Raw genomic sequence first — 21,311 nt, 5'->3', positions numbered from 1 at the left:
CTGTTATTGTCTTGGATCGAGAGGTTAGCCTGCAGAAACGGATGACCGTGTTCGAGGTCATGGTTCCTAATGACCCAACGAGGTAGTTGAATAGCTGTGATATAACAAGGCAGTTGTGTGGGTCAAAGTACTGGTACATTATGAACTTGAGTTTATGGACAAAGTTTTTAAATATGAAAACGCGGAAACATTCAAATCTACGTTCTTTAAAGCACGCATATACACCTACTTATATAAGTTTACACACGGCCCTCCGTGGTTAAGTAGTTAGCGTTACTGACTATAAGTCAGCAAAGGACAGCCTGGGGTCGGATCCTGGGCCCGGCAGTCGGCCCACATCCAACCCAGGTTTTCTTCCTACCCTCGGAGATGGTCGATAAATGTGTGTATTGGTGTGCATAATCGCATGTATATATATATAGGAAGAAAGACACAGTACAGGGCAACACAAGTGTGAAACTCTCTCTCTCTCTCTCTCTCTCTCTCTCTCTCTCTCTCTCTCTCTCTCTCTCTCTCTCTCTCCACAACACACAAATAGTAGTCACACACACACACACACACACACACACACACACACACACACGATCTCGAGCCTGCTAAACAACACAGTTGAAGTGCCACTCGACAGCAGTGAATGTGTCAACACTGAAGAGTGTCGGCACTCATCTCTTACAGCGGGAGCAGCAGCAGCAGCAGACTCAACTCCCGCAGGATAAGTGACCTCAACCCTGCCGGGGACAAAGGGAAATGGAGATGGAAAATTGTGTGGAACAGAGCTGAGGAAAGGATGCTGTGGCATGGCGTGGCGTGGGGGGGAGATGTAGGTATGTGGATAAAGGAATGGAATAAGAGATAGTGGAATGGAAGGCTGGTGAGAGTAAGGTGATGACGCGATGAGAGAGAGAGAGAGAGAGAGAGAGAGAGAGAGAGAGAGAGAGAGAGAGAGAGAGAGAGAGAGATACAACGTATTTTAGGAAACTTAAATAAAATACGGAGACATAAGGTAAATGAAAATTCTTGATTATAATGAATTTCCGACAAAGAGATGATATATTTTGGTTATATTTGTGTTATTCTTCGCCTGTTCTCTCTGTTATTCTTCGCCTGTTCTCTCTGTGTTATTCTTCGCCTGTTCTCTCTGTGTTATTCTTCGCCTGTTCTCTCTGTGTTATTCTTCACCTGTTCTCTCTGTTTGTAGGTAATCACGGCACAAAAAGTCATCCTGGGGCTACACATATCACAGTCATGATAGATATGTGTATAAAGCATCGATTATCAAACAACAGGGGAAAAAAACGATGGAAAAATAATCGCTTGGTGGCAATTACTCACTGATTATCTCATCACGCATTGTAATGAAGTTATTTGAATGACGAGGACTTGATTAATACGTCAGGGTTGGAAGACAGCATTCTGTTTCAGACTCGCTCAAAGTGGATGTTATGTTCTGACACAACATCAGAATTATTACATTGCTTTTTTGTTTATTCCTCGCAAGCTTCCCCGTCTCATTTCAATATAGTATCACTAAGATGTATAGGATCGGATCTTTCTATAAGTAAGATGATCCGGCCAAGAGCCATATCATCTATCGGAGATCCTTCACATATCTACTCCAGGTTCCTTTCAGTGTTGTCTTGCCTCACATCAACCACAACCAAAGGATTTCGAGGATGATAGTGAGAATGATAGGGTTGACCAACAGTGTCGCTGCTCGCTGGCAATATCATGCATCTGAATATATATAGTGCATGTTGCACTCAAAGCAACACAAATTATCTTTCACTGAAATCAGTTCAGCGAGAGAGCGGGTCATTCTAACGTTGCTATGTCAATACAGACAAATCTTCGCTTTGTTTGTATCCTGAGCGTGTTTGCACTGGTGTTTATTGTTTTCCCAGAATTGTCTACCCATATGCGTCACTCTGGGCTGGTCGAGTGGCTGTTTGACCTTTGGGCTTATCATCTGCCAGGGTCAATTAAGCCGTTAGCGTCGTTAAGAATCACCAGTTTGAGAGTGCGATGGTCTCAAGTGTGCTGTGGAAACTGAAGATATACAGTGACCCAACTGAACATGAGGAAAATTATCCCCGTACACCTGTATGTTTGCTCAAAGATTTTGTTTACTTATCTATCCCTTTGTTTACCTCCCGTATCCTCCCTGACGGGATAAGGAAGATGAGACGTGTTTACATCTTTTACAACACATTAGTCTTGTTTACATTAGGTAGAGTCTTCGAGAAAGGGTTAAAAAAAAAGAAAATGAATACAGGATCTTTGGAAATATTCTTCCATTATAGACCTGGCGGTAAGAATGTGATCTAATGCCTGAAAGAAAGATAGCAAGAGATGTGACCTTCCTACGATGGTGTTGTGATGACAGAGAGCAGTTAGTCACGGGCCAGACATGGGTCTCCTTCATAGGGTCGGTGAATCAGGGAGAGAGAGAGAGAGAGAGAGAGAGAGAGAGAGAGAGAGAGAGAGAGAGAGAGAGAGAGAGAGAGAGAGAGTGTGCGTGTTGCCACCCCAAACAAGGGAGAAGGGGCAGGGAGAGCTGTTGATGGTAGTTATCTACTGTTTGTTAAACCTGTTACCGGAACTTGTCATGAGAGACTGTTAGGTTTAGGTTAATGAGTCGGCGTGTGCTGATTTGCTAGTTATGTTGTTGTGGCAGTTTCCCGGGGCTATTCCATGGGGCGGGAGAGAGAGAGAGAGAGAGAGAGAGAGAGAGAGAGAGAGAGAGAGAGAGAGAGAGAGAGAGAGAGAGAGAGAACCTGTACCATAGTAATTAAACTGATGTTAACGTCAGGGAAAATTTATTGATTCATTCTCTGAATATATGACCATATCATCGTCATTATCCTCCACATTATACTAATTTGGTATGATATGTGGCATACGACCTTACACCGCTTGACCATTACGGTACGATCCTTGAAGACGATGGTACATACCTTGTCTATAATGACCTGGCTCGCCCTCATTCGTTCCTGAACCGTCAGGTCAGAGGTCAGGGAGTTAACACGTACCAGGGTGTATGGCTTTTTATGTAACACTTCTGAGTGCTGTCAGTGTTCCTAAAAACACGACTGTGGAAACCAAAGAAGAGGAAAGGAAAGTTACCATATATATATACATTGTATTTCTTCTCTTATATCTCCCCTGATGATGTGATCATTACACGAAAGTGCACTTGGGAACATGTCGTGTTTCATACCACGTTGATTATAAGGTGTGTTTGTGTGTGTGTGTGTGTGTGTGTGTGTGTGTGTGTGTGTGTGTGTGTGTGTGTATATATATATATATATATATATATATATATATATATATATATATATATATATATATATATATAGGGAACTTTTTGATCTTAATTTTACAAAACTCTCGTGTGAGTTAGGGAAGGAGGAAACGTTTCGAACAGTGTTTATCCGAAAAACGAAACCGTTCGAAGAGGTTAGTTTGTGGAGTCAGACGAAGTTCCAAACTGTAAACATCGCACAAAACCTGAGTATTGTCCAATCAACCAATTTTCTGTCTCCCAGAGTTTCATACCTATCTGTAAAAGACTTGTAGTGCTTTCTTTTTTTTGCACCTTGAGTTGAGACTGTGAGGGGAAAGATACAATGTACAAAATATGCTTTGATTTGACGGGTTTAAAGACACTGTGTTATCTGATGAATGGGAAAGTTTTGACTTTAACATGGAAATAGTATAGTAAGGTTTAACTACTGGAGAATGGTGTGTTTTAATCTACAAATCTGATAAGTGTTGGGCTTAAGAACCCTGGGGGTTTAAGAACCAATGATTCTAAGAACTGGTTTACGAGTATTTGTGCCCAAGAATACTGGGAACTAAGACACCTTGTTATGCAGCTCTTGGACACGTAAGAAGACTGCATTGTGTTCCTCACTCACCACTGTGTTCCACACTCACCACTGTGTTCCACACTCATCACTGTGTTCCTCACTCAACATTGTGTTCCTCACTCACCATTGTGTTCCTCACTCACCACTGTGTTCCACACTCACCACTGTGTTCCACACTCATCACTGTGTTCCTCACTCAACATTGTGTTCCTCACTCACCATTGTGTTCCTCACTCACCACTGTGTTCCACACTCACCACTGTGTTCCACACTCATCACTGTGTTCCTCACTCAACATTGTGTTCCTCACTCACCATTGTGTTCCTCACTCACCATTGTTTTCCTCACTCACCATTGTGTTCCTCACTCAACATTGTGTTCCTCACTCACCATTGTGTTCCTCACTCACCACTGTGTTCCACACTCACCATTGTGTTCCACACTCACCATTGTGTTCCTCACTCAACACTGTGTTTGTCATTCTCACCCAATAAGCTCTTCAGCTGTGGTTGGAGGCAATGAAGAGGTAGGCAAACTCCCTAAATTAACCAGTGGCTCACCTCACACACACGAGCCCACGTAAGCCTGAAGCCCTGAGACAGAGAAGGAGATTGAGAGAGAGAGAGAGAGAGAGAGAGAGAGAGAGAGAGAGAGAGAGAGAGAGAGAGAGAGAGAGAGAGAGAGAGAGAGAGAGAGGAGGTAGGGAGAGAGACAGGAGCCTTTATTGGCACTGAGGATAGGAATGCTGTAAGTTAATATCCTGCCTGGCTTACGTGTTCAGCAATCAGCCTTGCTGACGTTACGCCCTTATGAACTGGACTCGTTCAGTATACACGGTGGAAGTTAATTGATCCGACTCACAAGTTTTTGATGAGGTTTATCTTATGTTAACTGATTGATGGAATATAGATCAGTGCTCTGCAACCAGGGAGCTTCCAACGCTGACTATGATACCGCGGGGTACATTCCTGATTAGATAAATAAAACGATTATCACAGTCTTCACAAAAAATTGCTATATTTATGTTAATGAAAATAAATTCCATAGATTGCTTGGAAATGTAGAACTGAATACGACAGCATATTTAAAGTTATTAATCTTCTTTCTTATGTTTTTTAATTTTTTCAGTATTATTCTACCATTACGTGGGTGCTCAAACAACAGTTGTCCATAGTTATCCATCTATCTTATTCAAGCTTTTCCCTTCACAAAGGCATCATCAGGAATCGACAAAAACAGAAAAAATTGCGTCACAAAACTTGGATGTGTAAAACGCAAACAAAATATAAAAACACTCGGAAAAAATACTGCACATAGCATATAAAAGTAAAGAAAAACGCTAAAAGCGAAACGAATCAGTAAGTCTTATGAAAGGTAGTATTAATTACAATCTTAATACAACATATAGAAACAAAAGTATAGAAAAAAAACTTACCATTGAGGAAAAAATCCAAAACAAAATAACACGAGGTAGGAAAATAGAAAGTCCATCATTGAATACACCAAGGGAGCCTGTTATTGTCCAGATGTGGAGCTGAGGTCTGGTTAGGCTGGTCTGATTCTCTCTGATAGGAACTTATATATATATATATATATATATATATATATATATATATATATATATATATATATATATATATATATATATATATCGTACAACCCAAGGCTGTGCTACTTCCAGTAGCAGAGAAATGCCTACTTCTTTTTTTTTTTTTAGAGAAGTTCTTTAACGTGAAAGAGGTGACAGATACACTTCAGTGGAAGATGAAAAAGAAAACGACTTTCGTACACTGAGTGCAAGTTTGTCCGTCCATCTGTTTGTCTATCTCTCTGTCTGTCTGTCTGTCTGTCTGTCTGTCTATCTGTCTGTCTCTCTGTCTGTCTGTCCGTCTGTCTGTCTATCTGTCTCTCCCTATCTCTCAGTCTTGGCACATCTCACACCCCTTCGTAAACTGATCTAATGACATTCTGCAAGAGTGGCTTCGAATATCGTGCCGATGATGGCTGCCGCTGGGGTGGTAATAGTTCGTGAGTTGTTATGGAGTGTGAATGGTGGCCATGAAGCCAGATAATGTGATGACAGGGTGTTGTGGGTTAATGGGCGGTGGTGTATAGCACGGTGCCCATGTATGTAATGTATGGTGAGAGTGTATGTAACATATAGTGAATGTATGTAAGCTATAGTGAGAGCTGTGAGTGTATGTAAGATATAGTGAGAGTGTGAGTGTATGCAAGATATAGTGAGAGTGTATGTAACATATAGTGAGAGTGTAACAAATAGTGAGAGTGTAACAAATAGTGAGAGTGTAACAAATAGTGAGAGTGTAACAAATAGTGAGAGTGTAACATATAGTGAGAGTGTATGTAACAGCCATACACAAGTATACATAAAAATTGCTCCTAACAAAGTAATTAAACACGGGTCATACCAACTCTATCAATTCTAATATGAAAACTGTATGAAAATGTGATAAAGAGTCTAGTGTTTCTGCTGCATCAGCTATGAAATGGATTAATGAACCTCGTGACTAGAGAGAGAGAGAGAGAGAGAGAGAGAGAGAGAGAGAGTCATGGAGCAGCAGGCTGGTCGACAATATATTCAACAGGAGTATAAATTGATACCAGCTAAGAACCTACATGCATATTTTTTTGTGTGTGTATGTGTGTGTGTGTGTGTGTGTGTGTGTGTGTGTGTGTGTGTGTGTGGGAAGAGGGTGGGATCCGGTTATTCTTCCTCTGCTAATGAACAATTAACGTTGCCGTAATGAGAGTGAGAGGGGCAGATTATGAATTCTGGGCATATTGCTCTGTCAAGATGATATACCAACAGTTTCGTGTGTGTGTGTGTGTGTGTGTGTGTGTGTGTGTGTGTGTGTGTGATTATAAGTCATGTGTTAAAGAAGGAAAGAGTTTTACACTCGTGTTGCCGCCGTCTCTTAACACTAAGTATATACACTCGGTCAAAAAAGTATCTGTGCACGATACGTATGAAACATTATGACACACGGTCTGATGGATACTGAAAAATACTTGCGTCTCGCCAATTGCACGTCGGCAGGTAACCCTGACGTCACGAGGTTGCCATGTCGGCTATAAGCGACATATCCTGCCCAAGATGTAGGGGTGTCGTCGTCTGTAGCACCTATTTCCTGCACATCACCCAGTCCAACCTGCTGGCGTGCGCTTCGTGTGAACGTTAAGCTCCCGCCCAGGAGAACGATGTCACGAACGCTGGAAGCTACCTTACCCCAACACCCCTGCTCCTCCTTCCTCCCTCCTCCTCCTCCTTCATTATCACAGTGGTCCACAATAGCTGTGCGTGTTGCCTGTGAGATTTCCATCGTGACCATGACATTGGTGTCTGGCAGGTGACAACTGTTAGCTGAGGCGCCACAGTGTGTGTGTGTGTGTGTGTGTGTGTGTGTGTGTGTGTGTGTCATCCCCTAAGCGAGGATGAACAGACAGAGATGGACTTCGAACCACCTGCCGCGACCAGGATTCGAACCTGTGCGAGTTCGACGCTAGGATTACGGGGAGGGGGGAGTGCTCCATACACTCCATGAGAACACTTCTTCCTCCACCCCCACACCTCGTACTGTAACCCCCCCCCCCCCCCCCTCCCCCGTATATTACCAAAATAGCTACGAAAAATATACGACGTCTGCGAGAAGGAAGTAACCCAAACGACCGGCACGCTGAGGGAGTTTAGCTGCTAACTCTCCCGTGCAGAGAGGTGATATGATGGGTTGGGTTGATGATGGTGATGTTAACGCCTCTGTCCAGTGCAGTCATGACGCGGGAGGGTAATTATATGATCCGTGATAATGGAAGGTCATTCCAGGAGTCATCAGACGTAAGCCGAGTGATGATGGCAAACAATTTGCTGAAGTTTCCTGACTTACTCTGTGGCTTGTGTGATACAGGAAGAACAGAAACCTGAAACACACACACACACACACACACACACACACACACACACACACACACACACACACATGATTTTTCTATCCTAATTAAACAGTGATTAAGAACAGGAAGAGAGGGACTAATAAGTTGTAAAGTTAATACAAAACTGATGAGAATCGAGTAAAATAAAAGAACATAATGACAAAGAAAACCACAAAAAGAAAAATAAGAATCATGAGATTATTCATGATGATGAAGTGATAGCAATAATAATGATGATAATAACATAATGATGATAATGATGATGATAATGATAATAATAACGTAATGATGATAATGATAATGATGATAATGATAATGATAATAATAATAACGTAATGATGATAATGATAATGTTGATAACAACGCCATGATTGATATTGATAATATGATAACACGAAGAAGAAAGATAAAGAGGAAGACAAGAACGAGACAAGGAGAAGAGACTGTCTTGAGGATCCTGGATGGTATCTTTCAACACCTCTGGCCACAGAGCCACTCTAGGAAGCGAGACGATCCCTCATGATCCCTCACGACCCAGCCCCTCATGATCCCTCACGACCCAGCCCCTCATGATCCCTCACGAACCAGTCCCTCATGATCCCTCACGACCCAGCCCCTCATGATCCCTCACGACCCAGCCCCTCATGATCCCTCACGACCCAGCCCCTCATGATCCCTCACGAACCAGCCCCTCATGATCCCTCACGAACCAGGACAGCAACACTCCAGCTGGGGATATGAGAACTAATCAACAAATTTTCAAGTTCGCTCCTGACTTTTGCAGACATCGTTGAAGAGCCACGAAGCGTAGGTGAGTCCGGGTGTGAATGAGAGGTTTCCTATCCTCACCTCTGCTCTATGATCCTTGAGGCACAGTCAACAAGGGATTATGTTGTGTAAGATGGCTATAAACCCCAGGAAGTTGGCTCTGGCATATACCACAGATCTCCAGTGATGCAAGATGGGCCTCAGGGTTAAGGCAATATGAATAAGATCTTGTTCTTCAATGTGATAAGATTTCGTAAGTGAGTGGTGAAGTACTTATGATTTAAACAAGACGTCTTGGGAAGATATTTAGTTATATTACATATGTTTCTTACGTTATTTATGAGGTAAGGTCTACATCCAGCCCAGACAATGGTAAAGTGCAAAACTCTAATGAATATATCATGATTTACTTTATCATCATTATTATCACTATTATCATTATTATTATTTTTATCATTATCATATTATTATTATTATCATAATTATCATCATTATTATTATTATCTATTATTATCATATCATTATTATCATAATTATTATTAGTATTATTATTATTATTATCATTATCGTAATTATCATCATTATTATTATTATTATTATTATTATTATTATCATAATTATCATCATTATTATTATTATTATTATCATAATTATCATCATTATTATTATTATTATTATTATCATAATTATCATCATTATTATTATTTTTATCATTATCATATTATTATTATTATTATTATTATTATCATAATTATCATCATTATTATTATTATCATAATTATCATCATTATTATTATTATCATAATTATCATCATTATTATTATTATCATAATTATCATCATTATTATTATTATCATAATTATCATCATTATTATTATTATCATAATTATCATCATTATTATTATTATCGTAATTATCATCTATTATTATTGATATTATTACTATCATTATTATTATTATTATTATTATTATTATCATAATTATCATCATTATTATTATTATCATAATTATCATCATTATTATTATTATCATAATTATCATCATTATTATTATTATCATAATTATCATCATTATTATTATTATTATTATTATTATCATAATTATCATCATTATTATTATTATCATAATTATCATCATTATTATTATTATCATAATTATCATCATTATTATTATTATCATAATTATCATCATTATTATTATTATCATAATTATCATCATTATTATTATTATCATAATTATCATCATTATTATTATTATCATAATTATCATCATTATTATTATTATCATAATTATCATCATTATTATTATTATCATAATTATCATCATTATTATTATTTTTATCATTATCATATTATTATTATTATTATTATTATTATCATAATTATCATCATTATTATTATTATTATTATCATAATTATCATCATTATTATCACTATTATCATTATTATTATTTTTATCATTATCATATTATTATTATTATTATTATCATAATTATCATCATTATTATTATTATCATAATTATCATCATTATTATTATTATCATAATTATCATCATTATTATTATTATCATAATTATCATCATTATTATCACTATTATCATTATTATTATTATCATAATTATCATCATTATTATTATTATCATAATTATCATCATTATTATTATTATCATAATTATCATCATTATTATTATTATCATAATTATCATCATTATTATTATTTTTATCATTATCATATTATTATTATTATCATAATTATCATCATTATTATTATTATTATTATTATTATCATAATTATCATCATTATTATTATTATTATTATCATAATTATCATCATTATTATTATTATCATAATTATCATCATTATTATTATTATTATCATAATTATCATCATTATTATTATTATCATAATTATCATCATTATTATTATTTTTATCATTATCATATTATTATTATTATTATTATTATTATCATAATTATCATCATTATTATTATTATTATTATCATAATTATCATCATTATTATTATTATCATAATTATCATCATTATTATTATTATCATAATTATCATCATTATTATTATTATCATAATTATCATCATTATTATTATTATTATCATAATTATCATCATTATTATTATTATCATAATTATCATCATTATTATTATTATCATAATTATCATCATTATTATTATTATTATCATAATTATCATCATTATTATTATTATCATAATTATCATCATTATTATTATTTTTATCATTATCATATTATTATTATTATTATTATTATTATTATTATTATTATTATTATTATTATTATTATTATTATTATTATTATTATTATTATTATTATTATTATTATTATTATTATTATTATTATTATCATAATTATCATCATTATTATTATTTTTATCATTATCATATTATTATTATTATCATAATTATCATCATTATTATTATTATCATAATTATCATCATTATTATTATTATCATAATTATCATCATTATTATTATTATTATTATCATAATTATCATCATTATTATTATTTTTTTCATTCTCTTTCTTTCCTCTACACGCACCATCCTCACCTTCACTCACATTCACGTCCCTTCACTTTCACTGTTCTCACCTTCATCATCAGTGTCCTTGTCTTGATCACTGGTACACTAAAGGTCATTTTCTTCATCTTCACTTTCGCGTCTACCCTCTTAATTAATCCCTCTCATACTTCACTTTCATCATGATAGTTATCTTCACTATCCTCATTTCCACCACCCTACTCTTCACTATACCAACCTTCACCATCATCACATTTACCGCATTCACTTTCACCATTCAACTTGTTAAGTAATCTTATTTTCCTAGTATGAACCACAGTACTAACTTTCCCTGATCAATGGAAAAAAATATTACGAAAGCAAAACATGGACAGAACTATTCACTAGCGCTTTCGTGTATTTGAACACATCGTCAGAAGTGAGGTTTGTATACATGGACTCTACGCTAATGTGTAGACAGAGAGAGGAGTACACACTGCCACAGATTCTGTGTACATATATTGTGCCTCTGAAGATGTGTTGAAATAAACGAAAGAGCTTATTTTTACGTCCTGGCTGACTATATATATATATATATATATATATATATATATATATATATATATATATATATATATATATATATATATATTTTTTTTTTTTTTTTTTTCAAAGGAAGGAACAGAGAAGGGGGCCAGGTGAGGATATTCCTCAGCGGCCCAGTCCTCTGTTCTTAACGCTACCTCGCTGAGGCGGGAAATGGCGAATAGTATAAAAATATATATATATATATATATATATATATATATATATATATATATATATATATATATATATATATATCAATTTCAAAGTAGTTATGATTGATACATCTAAATTAGTTACTTTAATACCTTTAGTTTTTTCTTAAAATTAATCAATAAGAATATGATTTAGTCTATATGTGTTTGATCAACGTATGAATTCCACTGTCTATGCATCTATGTTTAATATGCCAGTACATATGTGATTTTATATGTGTGTGTTTATGTGTCACTGATTAATGTTAGATTATTCTTGTATGTGATTCTGACTCAATGAGAAAGACAGGTAATATTAATGTCTTAGTTACAGCTTTGCTGATCAATGTCATCTTACATCTGTTACTGTAAATAGCTTTCAAAATCAATGTACATCTGTTGTAAATCAAAGTTCCTTTAGGGCATTAAAAACAATATTCTAAATCGATGTTCCTTTAGATATCAAAAACAGCTCTCTACGATTAAAACAACATTCTAAATCAATGATTCTTTAGATATAGAAAACAACATTCTAAATCAATGATTCTTTAGATATAGAAAACAACATTCTAAATCAATGATTCTTTAGATATAGAAAACAACATTCTAAATCAATGATTCTTTAGATATAGAAAACAACATTCTAAATCAATGATTCTTTAGATATAGAAAACAACATTCTAAATCAATGATTCTTTAGATATAGAAAACAACATTCTAAATCAATGATTCTTTAGATATAGAAAACAACATTCTAAATCAATGATTCTTTAGATATAGAAAACAACATTCTAAATCAATGATTCTTTAGATATAGAAAACAACATTCTAAATCAATGATTCTTTAGATATAGAAAACAACATTCTAAATCAATGATTCTTTAGATATAGAAAACAACATTCTAAATCAATGATTCTTTAGATATAGAAAACAACATTCTAAATCAATGATTCTTTAGATATAGAAAACAACATTCTAAATCAATGATTCTTTAGATATAGAAAACAACATTCTAAATCAATGATTCTTTAGATATAGAAAACAACATTCTAAATCAATGATTCTTTAGATATAGAAAACAACATTCTAAATCAATGATTCTTTAGATATAGAAAACAACATTCTAAATCAATGATTCTTTAGATATAGAAAACAACATTCTAAATCAATGATTCTTTAGATATAGAAAACAACATTCTAAATCAATGATTCTTTAGATATAGAAAACAACATTCTAAATCAATGATTCTTTAGATATAGAAAACAACATTCTAAATCAATGATTCTTTAGATATAGAAAACAACATTCTAAATCAATGATTCTTTAGATATAGAAAACAACATTCTAAATCAATGATTCTTTAGATATAGAAAACAACATTCTAAATCAATGATTCTTTAGATATAGAAAACAACATTCTAAATCAATGATTCTTTAGATATAGAAAACAACATTCTAAATCAATGATTCTTTAGATATAGAAAACAACATTCTAAATCAATGATTCTTTAGATATAGAAAACAACATTCTAAATCAATGATTCTTTAGATATAGAAAACAACATTCTAAATCAATGATTCTTTAGATATAGAAAACAACATTCTAAATCAATGATTCTTTAGATATAGAAAACAACATTCTAAATCAATGATTCTTTAGATATAGAAAACAACATTCTAAATCAATGATTCTTTAGATATAGAAAACAACATTCTAAATCAATGATTCTTTAGATATAGAAAACAACATTCTAAATCAATGATTCTTTAGATATAGAAAACAACATTCTAAATCAATGATTCTTTAGATATAGAAAACAACATTCTAAATCAATGATTCTTTAGATATAGAAAACAACATTCTAAATCAATGATTCTTTAGATATAGAAAACAACATTCTAAATCAATGATTCTTTAGATATAGAAAACAACATTCTAAATCAGTGATCCTTTATATATCAAGAACAATGTTCTAAATCAATCATCCTTTAGATATCAAAAACAGCTCTCTACGATTAAAACAACATTCTAAATCAATGATTCTTTAGATATAGAAAACAACATTCTAAATCAATGATTCTTTAGATATAGAAAACAACATTCTAAATCAATGATTCTTTAGATATAGAAAACAACATTCTAAATCAATGATTCTTTAGATATAGAAAACAACATTCTAAATCAATGATTCTTTAGATATAGAAAACAACATTCTAAATCAATGATTCTTTAGATATAGAAAACAACATTCTAAATCAATGATTCTTTAGATATAGAAAACAACATTCTAAATCAATGATTCTTTAGATATAGAAAACAACATTCTAAATCAATGATTCTTTAGATATAGAAAACAACATTCTAAATCAATGATTCTTTAGATATAGAAAACAACATTCTAAATCAATGATTCTTTAGATATAGAAAACAACATTCTAAATCAATGATTCTTTAGATATAGAAAACAACATTCTAAATCAATGATTCTTTAGATATAGAAAACAACATTCTAAATCAGTGATCCTTTATATATCAAGAACAATGTTCTAAATCAATCATCCTTTAGATATCAAAAACAGCTCTCTACGATTAAAACAACATTCTAAATCAATGATTCTTTAGATATAGAAAACAACATTCTAAATCAGTGATCCTTTATATATCAAGAACAATGTTCTAAATCAATCATCCTTTAGATATCAAAAACAGCTCTCTACGATTAAAACAACATTCTAAATCAATGATTCTTTAGATATAGAAAACAACATTCTAAATCAATGATTCTTTAGATATAGAAAACAACATTCTAAATCAATGATTCTTTAGATATAGAAAACAACATTCTAAATCAATGATTCTTTAGATATAGAAAACAACATTCTAAATCAATGATTCTTTAGATATAGAAAACAACATTCTAAATCAATGATTCTTTAGATATAGAAAACAACATTCTAAATCAATGATTCTTTAGATATAGAAAACAACATTCTAAATCAGTGATCCTTTATATATCAAGAACAATGTTCTAAATCAATCATCCTTTAGATATCAAAAACAGCTCTCTACGATTAAAACAACATTCTAAATCAATGATTCTTTAGATATAGAAAACAACATTCTAAATCAATGATTCTTTAGATATAGAAAACAACATTCTAAATCAATGATTCTTTAGATATAGAAAACAACATTCTAAATCAATGATTCTTTAGATATAGAAAACAACATTCTAAATCAATGATTCTTTAGATATAGAAAACAACATTCTAAATCAATGATTCTTTAGATATAGAAAACAACATTCTAAATCAATGATTCTTTAGATATAGAAAACAACATTCTAAATCAATGATTCTTTAGATATAGAAAACAACATTCTAAATCAATGATTCTTTAGATATAGAAAACAACATTCTAAATCAATGATTCTTTAGATATAGAAAACAACATTCTAAATCAATGATTCTTTAGATATAGAAAACAACATTCTAAATCAATGATTCTTTAGATATAGAAAACAACATTCTAAATCAATGATTCTTTAGATATAGAAAACAACATTCTAAATCAATGATTCTTTAGATATAGAAAACAACATTCTAAATCAATGATTCTTTAGATATAGAAAACAACATTCTAAATCAATGATTCTTTAGATATAGAAAACAACATTCTAAATCAATGATTCTTTAGATATAGAAAACAACATTCTAAATCAATGATTCTTTAGATATAGAAAACAACATTCTAAATCAATGATTCTTTAGATATAGAAAACAACATTCTAAATCAATGATTCTTTAGATATAGAAAACAACATTCTAAATCAATGATTCTTTAGATATAGAAAACAACATTCTAAATCAATGATTCTTTAGATATAGAAAACAACATTCTAAATCAATGATTCTTTAGATATAGAAAACAACATTCTAAATCAATGATTCTTTAGATATAGAAAACAACATTCTAAATCAATGATTCTTTAGATATAGAAAACAACATTCTAAATCAATGATTCTTTAGATATAGAAAACAACATTCTAAATCAATGATTCTTTAGATATAGAAAACAACATTCTAAATCAATGATTCTTTAGATATAGAAAACAACATTCTAAATCAATGATTCTTTAGATATAGAAAACAACATTCTAAATCAATGATTCTTTAGATATAGAAAACAACATTCTAAATCAATGATTCTTTAGATATAGAAAACAACATTCTAAATCAATGATTCTTTAGATATAGAAAACAACATTCTAAATCAATGATTCTTTAGATATAGAAAACAACATTCTAAATCAATGATTCTTTAGATATAGAAAACAACATTCTAAATCAATGATTCTTTAGATATAGAAAACAACATTCTAAATCAATGATTCTTTAGATATAGAAAACAACATTCTAAATCAATGATTCTTTAGATATAGAAAACAACATTCTAAATCAATGATTCTTTAGATATAGAAAACAACATTCTAAATCAATGATTCTTTAGATATAGAAAACAACATTCTAAATCAATGATTCTTTAGATATAGAAAACAACATTCTAAATCAATGATTCTTTAGATATAGAAAACAACATTCTAAATCAGTGATCCTTTATATATCAAGAACAATGTTCTAAATCAATCATCCTTTAGATATCAAAAACAGCTCTCTACGATTAAAACAACATTCTAAATCAATGATTCTTTAGATATAGAAAACAACATTCTAAATCAATGATTCTTTAGATATAGAAAACAACATTCTAAATCAGTGATCCTTTATATATCAAGAACAATGTTCTAAATCAATCATCCTTTAGATATCAAAAACAGCTCTCTACGATTAAAACAACATTCTAAATCAATGATTCTTTAGATATAGAAAACAACATTCTAAATCAATGATTCTTTAGATATAGAAAACAACATTCTAAATCAATGATTCTTTAGATATAGAAAACAACATTCTAAATCAATGATTCTTTAGATATAGAAAACAACATTCTAAATCAATGATTCTTTAGATATAGAAAACAACATTCTAAATCAATGATTCTTTAGATATAGAAAACAACATTCTAAATCAATGATTCTTTAGATATAGAAAACAACATTCTAAATCAATGATTCTTTAGATATAGAAAACAACATTCTAAATCAATGATTCTTTAGATATAGAAAACAACATTCTAAATCAATGATTCTTTAGATATAGAAAACAACATTCTAAATCAATGATTCTTTAGATATAGAAAACAACATTCTAAATCAATGATTCTTTAGATATAGAAAACAACATTCTAAATCAATGATTCTTTAGATATAGAAAACAACATTCTAAATCAATGATTCTTTAGATATAGAAAACAACATTCTAAATCAATGATTCTTTAGATATAGAAAACAACATTCTAAATCAATGATTCTTTAGATATAGAAAACAACATTCTAAATCAATGATTCTTTAGATATAGAAAACAACATTCTAAATCAATGATTCTTTAGATATAGAAAACAACATTCTAAATCAATGATTCTTTAGATATAGAAAACAACATTCTAAATCAATGATTCTTTAGATATAGAAAACAACATTCTAAATCAATGATTCTTTAGATATAGAAAACAACATTCTAAATCAATGATTCTTTAGATATAGAAAACAACATTCTAAATCAATGATTCTTTAGATATAGAAAACAACATTCTAAATCAATGATTCTTTAGATATAGAAAACAACATTCTAAATCAATGATTCTTTAGATATAGAAAACAACATTCTAAATCAATGATTCTTTAGATATAGAAAACAACATTCTAAATCAATGATTCTTTAGATATAGAAAACAACATTCTAAATCAATGATTCTTTAGATATAGAAAACAACATTCTAAATCAATGATTCTTTAGATATAGAAAACAACATTCTAAATCAATGATTCTTTAGATATAGAAAACAACATTCTAAATCAATGATTCTTTAGATATAGAAAACAACACACACACACACACACACACACACACACACACACCAGTTCTTGTCATACGCGTGTGTCATATTGTCATACCCATGACAGATGACGACCCATGTTGACAAGAGGTGATACCCTAGACGGAATTAGAAAGTTATCCCATGATCGAAGATCCTAAACAGTGTTCTTCAAACCCTTGCATAAATGTTACGAGAAGAGAAAAAATAAAAAGTCTACATCAAGTGGCCTGAGGTAAATCCAGATATAAGACTCGAGGAAATATCGCGAAGAGTGAGGATGCTGGTGTTGCACAAGTGCTCAGTGAGGAAGGTATACGATGCCGAGAGCAGGACACAATGGAGGTTTTTTTTTCACGAATCGGAGAAGCTGTTCGTCAATCTGGCCTTGAGGGAATGAGTGTATATATAGCACTGTGTCCTTCCCAACTCAACCGAGACGTAAATAAACACACGTTGTAAACCGGAAGGTCCAAACACGATGCTTTGTTTACATGCAATAAAGTTACTAATGAAAGAGAGAGAAGGAAAAAAAGCGTAGGATATTGACTTTCTTGATGCCCCACATAAAGGTGTTAGAATGTCTGGCTGAGCATTATCAGGTCGACGGGTCAATAATGTTGGTATGGGGTCGTGGCCTTTGGCCTGTCCCTGAAGGGGGAGGTCAAAGGTTCAGGTCATCATACTCAAGGGTCGTACCGTCGTGCCCAAGGGTCGTACCGTCGTGTTCAAAGGTCGTACCGTCGTGTTCAAAGGTCGTACCGTCGCGCTCAAAGGTCGTACCGTCGCGCTCAAAGGTCGTACCGTCGTCTTCAAAGGTCGTACCGTCGTGTTCAAAGGTCGTACCGTCGTGTTCAAAGGTCGTACCGTCGTGTTCAAAGGTCGTACCGTCGTGTTCAAAGGTCGTCAACACAATGTAGACAGAAGATTCCTCATGAATCATGAACTATAACCGATCAACACTAGCCACTGCTACTGTATTGATATTACAAAAACCTAATGTATAATCCTACAGCAGATGTAGCCCACTCTGAGATATATACTCAAGTCTCCTCCTTGCCTATAGCTTATAAGACCAGAGATGGTGGGTCCTAACAACAGTATATTATATACAAATATATATATGTTTTACGACCTAGTAGCCACCTCCTCCTCTGCTGATGACCTGGGAACGTTTACATAGCGCTAAAGAGCGAGCAAAGTTGGTGAATGTTTCTCAAGTGGGTGAGGCTCTGGCTCCAAATTTAAAACCCGCCTGTTAGGTTTACTGGGCTATATATACACGTGTATTTTTTTCCCCCTCTTGCGGTGGTAAACTTGGACCCAGACACATTTCTTCAGCTTTGAGGAGGAGAAGCTTAGAAGAAACAAATAAAGTTTAATGATTAATAGATAACTATAGTTATCAAAGCAAAAGTGAAGTTTATATATATATATATATATATATATATATATATATATATATATATATATATATATATATATATATATATATATAACCAACCGATGTATAAAAAGTTATTAGCTATACTAGCCTCGAAGCCTGACCCAGTTTATCTTAATATTCTGTCAATCTTAAATTTCTAACACAGGTTTAAATCTACTCCAGTCATTACTATCAATACCTCAACGAAACCTGATGCCACGTACTCTATGAACATATGTCGCCAATACTGGACTGAGTGAAGGATTCTGCACATGTCGATCACACATGTTCGAGCAGTGTTGTGAAGAAAATGTTTTTTGTTTTTGTGTGTGTGTGTGTGTGTGAGGAAGAGAGAGAGAGAGAGAGAGAGAGAGAGAGAGAGAGAGAGAGAGAGAGAGAGAGAGAGAGAGAGAGAGAGAGAGAGAGAGACCATATATCTTACAGATTCGTGAAGGGTTTGTATTATTCGACTTACCTTACTCCAGTATGAGTCGAGTCTTCCAGTATGTCAGTGTGTCTTTGTCCTCCTCATACTGACCTCCTCGTTCCCCGTTCTCCATCTTGTGGCCACACGTAGTGAACTCCTCGCTCCCCGTTTTCATCCTGTGACCATTAACTCTATATTAATCTTTATCAAGACATAACAACAATATGATTTAATATATGAGTTTGGGATTGCTGGTTCCCTCATGCTAACGGAAGAACAACGGAAGAAGAATAGATCATGGAAGAGGAACCAGAAATCCACTGCGTCTTTGCAGAAAACCTTGAGCCTAAGAAAAGGTTCAGCATTTTGCTTCATTACTAAAGTGCTACAAAATATCTCTGTACTTCAGGCCAGAAAATTCGAGCAGCTAGCCATGCTGAAAATATTTTTTTTCTTTTAATTCTATAACGTATTTAAGCTTTTATGAGCAGCGTTACACCATGTTCTTCATGTTTACCACTCTGTTTACTTCATCCGACACCTTAGCATTGTCTTCCCCCGGACCATAATGATGATGATAATAGGTTTATTGTACAAAGTTTCTAAACGATAAAACAATTCACGTAATTTTCAGGTTCAACTCTGCCTTCAACGCAGGCGTTTGTTTTGGCTACCACGGGCAATGTAGCCATGCAAAAATGCATGGCTCTGAAGAAGGGGGAGGTGGGGGGGGGATTAGCCAGTGGCAGAGGAGGAGGAGGAGGAGGAGGAGCAGAGCAGCAGGACCACCACGGCGTCATCGCATGACGTCAAACTGCTTAAAAGGATTTGTGCCGACCGTAATTCTCACGGGGGAAAAAAATATCCCGGAACGATGGGGTCTGAAGGGGATTACTGTTATTTGTATCCGTGCATGATGTCTTTTCCCTCAGATCTGTGCCCCATATCGTTGTTGTCCTGCCCTGGTGAAAAAGACTTACTACATTACTGTGCAGCGTATGTGGCCTCGTTCCCCAATAAATACTTCTGGGGGAAAAAAGAATGAGAATCTTACTGACGTGCGCATTTCCATTCCCTGAATAGCTCTCTCTGTGTCTGTGTGTCTGTGTGTGTACCCAGAGTAGGGAAAACTTTAGTGAGATTTTCCCTCGTTATTTCTGCTCACTTGGGAGTCTAATGAAAGAGTAGGGAAGTGTATTCAACAGATGTAGGTGGTTCAGGATGAAATAACGTGGAATTTTGGGTCTGTCAGAGTTCACGTGATTTTCCCGACGTTTTCAAAGTTTGCGGTTCATTGTCAGCGACGAGTGTAATATATATATATATATATATATATATATATATATATATATATATATATATGTATATATATATATATATATATATAGTTTTTTCTCATACTTCTTCGCCGTTTCCTGTGTAGCGAAGCTGGGCTTGGCAAAGACAAGGAGCGTTTTCATTCACTCACATCTTTCCTCCATCTCTCATTTATAATCCCCAAACTTTATAGCTTCCCTCACCACAGTCAAGCCCCCACAGAACTTTCCGTGGTTTTCCCAGACC

At 33.2% G+C, this 21,311-nt stretch overlaps 1 protein-coding gene and 1 long non-coding RNA gene across 2 annotated transcripts in view; one reads left to right on the top strand and one right to left on the bottom strand.

The window, feature by feature from the left end:
- LOC139758309 (RYamide receptor-like) overlaps positions 1–21,311 on the top strand; it is an 81,678-nt gene that overhangs the window by 39,730 nt on the left and 20,637 nt on the right. The window lies entirely within an intron of this gene.
- The window catches only part of LOC139758310 (uncharacterized), a 116,517-nt gene that overhangs the window by 76,529 nt on the left and 18,677 nt on the right, over positions 1–21,311 (bottom strand). Inside the window, exon 2 of the long non-coding RNA XR_011714797.1 lies at positions 19,797–19,924. This is a non-coding gene — a long non-coding RNA (uncharacterized lncRNA). The remainder of the gene's footprint in view (positions 1–19,796; positions 19,925–21,311) is intronic.

The sequence above is a fragment of the Panulirus ornatus genome, chromosome 30, assembly GCF_036320965.1.
Source record: "Panulirus ornatus isolate Po-2019 chromosome 30, ASM3632096v1, whole genome shotgun sequence".
NCBI classification, from domain to species: domain Eukaryota; kingdom Metazoa; phylum Arthropoda; class Malacostraca; order Decapoda; family Palinuridae; genus Panulirus; species Panulirus ornatus.
The sequence above is the reverse complement of the archived record's forward strand: the minus strand, read 5'-3'. Positions and strand labels throughout refer to the sequence as shown.